The sequence below is a fragment of the Thamnophis sirtalis genome, unplaced genomic scaffold, assembly GCF_051295495.1.
Source record: "Thamnophis sirtalis isolate CommonGarterSnake01/CBP01778 unplaced genomic scaffold, rThaSir2_p1.2 scaffold_11, whole genome shotgun sequence".
NCBI classification, from domain to species: Eukaryota; Metazoa; Chordata; class Lepidosauria; order Squamata; family Natricidae; genus Thamnophis; species Thamnophis sirtalis.
In genome coordinates this window covers 54,927,825-54,935,823 of record NW_028261391.1, presented here as the reverse complement: position 1 = coordinate 54,935,823, position 7,999 = coordinate 54,927,825, and positions in this window count along the sequence as shown.

Sequence of the window (7,999 nt, the reverse complement as noted above, 5' to 3'; positions counted from 1 at the left end):
GAACATTGCCTTGGTGATGGACTTGCCACTCTCCTTCAAGGCCACTTTCTATGTCATCTGCATAAATTCAGTGAGTGACTGATCATTATTTTTCAGCCCAGCCTATTTCATCGAATGGTTGTAGTGGGGATAAAATGGAATGTATGTGCATTGTGTGGACTTCATTTAATTCTTAGGGGAGAAATGCAAGATATAAATGTAATTTATAAATTTTAATTACAATCACGTGTGTGTGTGCGCGCGCGTGGGGGGGGGTGCATATAAAATAGAAAAGATATTTAAATGTAATTTACATATATTATTTATTCTAAGCCAAGATAGTGCCAGGCTGCACTACATTACTTAATGGTTCATGCAAACTATTAAAAAGAATGTACATGATTTACATTGTTTTAAAATACAATACATGATGGAAATACTTTTACTCTCCAAAATTCACTATTTCTCTCATCAGTTTTTAATGTTCAGTTGTTATCCTTTCCAGGTATAAATGTAGCATCAGAATATATTAAATGATATAAAGATTATTCTGTGTTCTTCTTTGGACTGATTTTTTTAGAAACATAGTTCAGGTGATATGAAGGAATAGAGGTAAGGATACATAAAGACATGCGTAGTAAGCTACCGTGATCTCAGTAGCTGGCTACCTTGAATACCTACAAGCTCACCTAATTAGCAGAAACAGATGTAGGAAGAGAGGAAAGGTTACGTATAGACATGCACATTAAACTGCCATGATTTCAAGTAGCCGTTTATCTTTTAGCCCATTATCTCAACAAGCAGAGACATGCCCTATCGGAGAGTTAAATTCAATCTTGGCCTGGATAGCTTTCTGGATTCACAAGGGAAAAGCGAGGGAATAAACCAAAGAACAATAATGTTGCTATCTGTGTTCTATTCTGCTTGTTGAAACTGTATAAAAGCCAAATAAACTCTGCATAGGTAGACAGACATTTTGGACACAGCCTGCCGTGATGGATTTCTGAAACCTACAGTGATATACATCTAGTAAAGTAGATTTTAATCTCAAATGTTTATGTCATAATATGTATATTAGACTTTATAAGAGGGTTTCAAGAAAGAGCCTATTGCTTTTGCTGTAACAGACTTAAATTCAGGGTGAACTCTACATAAATTGAAAACACAAAATAATGGCATACATTATACCATTAAACTACAATTTAATGTTATAGTAAGAGCCAAGGTGGCGCAGTGGTTAAATGCAGCACTGCAGGCTACTGCTAGATCAGCAGGTCAGCGGTTCAAATCTCACCGGCTCAGGGTTGACTCAGCCTTCCATCCTTCCGAGGTGGGTAAAATGAGGACCCAGATTGTTGGGGGCAATATGCTGACTCTCTGTAAACCGCTTAGAGAGGCCTGAAAGGCCTATGAAGCGGTATATAAGTCTACTGCTATTGCTATTTTAATTTCCAGATTGTTCATCATTTAGCAAGAGGAGGTGGGTGCTAATAGTGTCCCAAATGAGATCTCTTACTTACGTGCTTCTCAAATTTGGTGATTTGCATTTGAATCCATTCCTATCTTGGCCCACCCTCCAATAAGAAGGCTGGTCCAATACCCTGTTTCCCCCCAAAATAAATCCTCCCTGGATAATAAGCTTTTGAGCACATATGCTAATATAAGCCCTCCGCAAAAATATTACAACACAGCAGCAGCCATGAGCTGCCTCCTGCACATCAAAAATAGTAAGACCTCCCTGAAAATAAGGCCAACTGCTTATTTTTGGGGTCAAAGAAAATAAGACCTTGTTTTATTTTCAGGGAAACATGGCAGGAAAGCAAAAAAAAAAAAAAATCCTTTTGCCATTATGCTCCCCCAATTGTCCAGGTCTTCCATTCAATGCCAAGCAGAACTGGTAATTCTGGGAGCCCACAGATCTTAAAGTTGCCAAATTTGAGAAACACTGATTTAGACCTTTGATTTTAGCTCCCATCTCAGACTAACAACTGAAAGTCAGCAACATGCTCTCTCATCCAGCACACATACGGATTTTACAGTCAGCCAGCACTGTTCAATTGAGCATTAAAATTACTTCTTCAAGAGGGTCATGAAGTAAGAAAATTTGTTGACGTACCGAGTGTTCTGTGGCAGAAGGAGGTTTTCAGCTTTTCAGCTTTTTCTGTTAAAAGGCTATAAAACAAATATATGGGATGGTAGTATATTGGATAGAATTTCCATCTTATTTGTCAGGGAGAGAGGCAGGTGTTTGGCACTGGGAAGCTGCTGCAGCTGCTGCTTCTATGACTACTGTATTGGGGTAGGTGGAAGTATTCAGGAGCTGCTAGCAAATTCTGCTCCACTTATTGGGCTGGCTGATTCATTGTTCTGCATCAGCTAGTCTATCTGAGCTCGTACATGTTTTTGGCAAGAGTAAAAAGGTGGAGACAAGATCCATAGCTAATAGCATTTCATGAGGGTCAGAAGCTTTTGATTTAACCCTAGTGTTTACTCCTATGGAGTTGGGAGTCAAGATAGTTGATCTTGGTCCTGAGGTGTCACAGCCTGGGCATGGCAATTAAACACTATTTATTTCCATTTATTAAATGTATATGCTTTCCATCTCACTGTCTAGCTTAGGAACAAAATATATCCTTATGTTCTTTAATAGCACTAGGTTAAAAGACAAGGCTCAGATAAGTTGCTTTATTTAATAGACTTTTTCTTAACCATTTCTTGATTTTAAGAATAAACACGGTGTTTTCTTTAGAATCTGGTCTCTTACCCAGCTTTATGGTTTCATACCTCATATTAATATAATCATTTTACTGAACTGAGTAGCCTTCTGCACATGCCCAGAAATATTTAAGTGATAGACGTGTTCAAAGAGAACAAGCCAAGTTGAACAAAACTCAATGCTGTGGTATTCTTTAGTGTGTGGCTTCATTTGGCTTCTCTTGTTCGGTCTTTCTTTTTTCTTTTTTTGCTAACTAGTGTATGTCAATTCAAGCCCTATATAGGCACTAAGTTGTTTATTACAATCTATTAAGCATAATGAGACTTACACAGTTCCTTGTGCACACAATTACCAAACCCCTTCACTGCAGGCCTTAACAGATGTAGCTTTAATTAGTGAGGGACTCAGCGGAGGCAGAGTGACAATTTATCTCCCAAATGAAGAAATGATAGACAAATTCAGATCAGGCATGATCACAGTTGAACCATTCTTTTCATATAAACAACTATATAATATTGCTACTCTTTTTTCCTGGAAAGATTCCCATGTTTTTCATGTTGATGCAAATAATATGGAGGTGTAGTTTGGGGAAATATTTCACCTGTTCAGTTTCTGTTATCATGCATAAAAGGATGCTAGAAAAGAAGCTGCACAATATGCTACACTTATTTACTTAATGCCTGATAGTAAGTCTTAAGATTTGATTGCAATTATCATCAGAGATCCCTAGTGGCCATGTACTGGAATATGCATCAGGAATGGAGGGAAAAGTTGACATTTCTATGTTGTTGAACTATATAGTTTGCAACATCCACTGTCATGTTGCCTGAGAATTGAAGTTTGGTAATATTTGAGGGACTATAATTTTCTCATTCAAAGCTTTTGATAAACAAAGCACCAAAATATTATACTTCATATCCACTCATTTTATTAAAACATTTATACAGCCATCTATTCTATACCAAATTCAGTTCCTGTATTTACAACCAATATAAATATAAATTGCAGTATTTCAGAAGTAAGAAGCATCAAATAAGATACTTAATCTTTACTGGATCCAAGTAAAAATTGATTGATTTTATTAAGCTCAGTGTATCACAATTCTGTTCAGGACTATTTCATAAAGGAGAAGTTGCAAGATCTATTTTTTTAAAAACTATGAAATATTACCAGGTACGTACAAACATTTAGAATAAGGGCACTCTGAATCCAATATTCCTCTAATATATTTGTGCTAATGATGGCTAAAAATGTCATCTTCTTCTTTTTAAACTTAAAATATAGTTTGGGGGCTTTAATGCTGGGAAAAGAAAAGGAAGGGGGAAAAAAAGGGAAGACCAGCAACGAAGTGGATGGACTCTCTTACGGTGGTTTTCAGGCACTGTTGGGAGCCTTGAACAAACAGAATACAGTTTTTAACTTATGACCACCCTGGAGCCTGGAACTGCAACTCTAAGTTGTTGCAATTGTAAATGAAAGCACTACTTAACCAGTCTTGATTTCATGACCATTTTTGCAATGGTTGTAAAGCAAGTCATCATGGTCATAAAGCAAATCACATACTTTTAAGTGAATCATATGGTTGTTAAGTGAATCAAGCATTTCCAATGGGGATTTTTTTTTTTGCCATTTTCTGCCAGAAAACATTAAAAAGTTACAAATTGACATCACGTGACTGGTTGAAAATGCACCCAAAATGTGTCATAACTTTGAATGTTCATTAAACGACTGCTTGTAAGTCAAAGACTTCTTATAGATTTTAATGGAGAAAATATTTCTATGTAGTCACTAGGCTTTTAAAATGATTTGATAGCACATAATCAATACCTCAAGTTGCTCATCTACATTGGAAACGTAAGCCTTCTATGGAAAGTTCACTCTGAATTTCCTCTGAATCATTTTCTCCCTGTGCATCATACTTAAAATTATAATCCAATTTAATACCTGAAGCACATTAAAGGGAATTATTTTAGGGGCCATTTCTCCAGCAGACTGAATGGAGTAATTAACACAAATCAGAGCTGGTAGCCTTAGCTAACCTGCTGAGATTCAGAACATCTAATTATCACCTACTCTTTTGCTATATTAATAAATCAGAGTTTTCCTAGAAAACTTTGCTTGGTAAATTCTTCAGACCATTCAGTTTTTTTTCTTTTTCCATTCTTTTCCCTTCCAGTTGTAATAACTCTGTTAGCATTATGGTACTCATAGGCATTCATATTCTGTTCTTCTCTTAAAGAAATTTAAACAAAAACCTGTTTCGTATTATGTATAGCGTAGGTAAGAAGCAAAAATGGCCAGTAGCAAATTTTCATACAATAAGTATAACAACAAAAAATATGTAAGAAAATCAGGGCACACCAAGTTTAAAACTTTCTATTCCAAAGTTAGATCCCATTTTAGATTTAGATTTATATAAAATCTGTTCTGAAATGGAGAAATAGGCACTGTCCAGCTCTCATGTGATTGACTTAAAATTAGCTGCCAAATTTTCCCAAGCAATGGCAATCATCCCATTCTAATAAGAAAAATATTAAGACTAGGTTTGAACAGACACCAGTTTAACTTTTCTTCTGATTGTAGCCACAGAAATATGTATCAGATAGATGCAAGAATAACTTCAAACCCTAGGCAATCAAATCAATGAATCTTTGTGTTCTGCATTAGGAGGCATCATATTTTCTGACTAACACTTCATTAAAAGACATACATTTTTGTGACCTATAAGCTCACTTCCTCAGATCCATGGAGTGGCTAAACTGATATAAGATTTAAACTGGGATGATGTATATATTAAGTCATGAAAGGTGCTACAAGATTCCTGATTTCTGGCTACCTCAGATTAACACAGCTGTTCTCCTACAGAGTCTGCTTGAATCCTGCAGAGAAGCATATTCAGAGCTAGTAATTTACATATGCTCCCCGGAAAGGTGCTGTACATTCCTAAAAAGAACAATTCATCTTTAAACAAAGTCTCTTTGCAGTCCCATGTGAAATGCCAACAAGAAAAGCTCTGCAGAAGTGTTATGAAACAACTTGCCTCACTTTACTTATGCTTTAACTTTATAACAGCCAGTGAGTTGTATTGATTTATTTCTCAACTATGTTGCCAATATTATGTGAAGATTTAAATATCAATCACTTATGAAGATATATATCTGTGTGTGTATATCCATGCATTTTTTTAAAAAAATGATAATGGTCATTATTTACTTAATAATGTATTAAGCATGATTGATTTTATTAACCTTCCTTCAGGGGTGGGTTGCCAATTTTTTTACTACTGGTTTGGGCGTGTTTGCATGCATGTGCAATGCTTCTGGACATGCACAGAAACGTCCGGACAGATGAATGGAACCTCCCTCTGCTGCTACTACTGGTTCACCCAATCCAGGCCGAAGCGGAGGCAACCCACCTCTGCCTTCCTTCCTTCCTTCCTTCCTTCCTTCCTTCCTTCCTTCCTTCCTTCCTTCCCTCCCTCCCTCCCTCCCTCCCTCCCTCCCTCCCTCCCTCCCTTCTTACTAAATTATTTCGACTAAGAAATTGGAATGAAATCCTGCAGTAATGAACATCCATATTTTCACTGTAACTTATCTGGGAATTTATCAGATACAATTTTTGAAAAGGTAGGTCATTCTTCAGTAAATGTGCTTAAACCATGTATAAAAACTATTCACATAGTATGATATATTTTAAAATCTTTCTTTCACTTTGCTGTTATTTTTCCCACTGAGAAGATCTTGATTGAAGGGCCCCATGCATCTTTCCTTCTTTTTTTTTGGCTATGGTAACTAAACTTTGGAGAGTTTATTTATTGATTTATATCAGTGGTTCCCAAACTTGGCAACTTTAAGACTTGTGGACTTCAACTCCCAGAATTCTCCAGCCAGCAGAACTGGCTGGAGAATTCTGGGAGTTGAAGTCCACAAGTCTTAAAGTTGCCAAGTTAGGGAACCACTGATTTATATCATACCTTTATTTTGTACAATTCACGATTCTCCTACATTCTATTTTCCCCACAAGAACCATCATGCAAGGTGGGTTGAGCCAAGAGAAGGTCACTAGCCAGACATCCAGCTGATTTTCATGCCTAAGGGAGAACTAAACACTCTCCTTATTTCTAGCTCAGGAGTTTAACCACATTTTCTTCATCATGATACACTTACAGCAAATTTATGTGGTAGAAATGGATTCTTATGGATCCAAAGTGGTATCATCTTCACACAAGAGAGAATTACCAATGGTCTGGAAAAATACCAAGATCAGATTATTCAGACTTAGATAGTTGGGACTGCAGAAAAACCAATCACAATCAGCCTGCCTTCCATTGAAGACTTATATGAACCAGAAAGAGGGTGAAGAAAATATACACAGACCTTCACATCCCGGACATAATCTACTTCAACTTCTTCCCTCAGGACACCGCTATAGAGTATTGCCTGCCAAAACAGCCAGACAAACACCCAATTTTTCCTCTGTGCCATAACTCTGAAGACTTAATTCCCAGAGCACTGTCTCTTTTTTCATCCTTCCTACTGCCTTTTACTATTGGTTTCTTATGATTTATCAATTGTTGTTTGTAACTTATGATTAAATTATTATTAAGCAGCAATTGAGAGGAAATGATAACATATAGTAGTACAACAGTTCCTTCACTTGTTCTCTCTTTCCCCTTTCCTTTCTGCTGTGATTTCTATGGGCCACATGTGAGGTGTGAGATTTTGTGAAGTTCTTATTAGGACCCTGTGAGGGCAAGAGGTAATCCAGGTGTCACCTGCTCAGCTTTAACACTTCGCCACTAAAATTTTATATTGACTGACATTGCATCTTTTTGCTCTAAAGAGAATCTATTTTTGCGCGCTGTCCAAATTATCATTTCAAAATGGAGAGATTATCATGCATAAGGGAAAAGCAACAGTTTCTGAAATTCACTCTTAATGATAGAAACCATGCACTTTTTCTGAAAATGAATTGGGTCATTTGAAAAGGTTATTATTGCAGTACTCATACTTCTCATGGAAGACAGCAGCTAATTATTCAAAGGAACCCTTGGAGAATTCTGATTCTCTCTGCTGCAAATATCAGCTGGGAGAAAAGTTACTTTGAGTAGCAAGCTTAAGTGTCAGAGCAGCAACTCCAAAGGTGTGAAAACTTGCAAGAGCCCTGATTTTTGAGCAGTAAAAAAAAATTGACAGCAACTTTACTTTTCATAAGTTATAGCCTGCTATATTTTTCATTTTGTTTAAGTAAGCCACTACGCTCAATTACTTCTGTGAGCAGTCATCCCACCCTAAAGACCCCTGC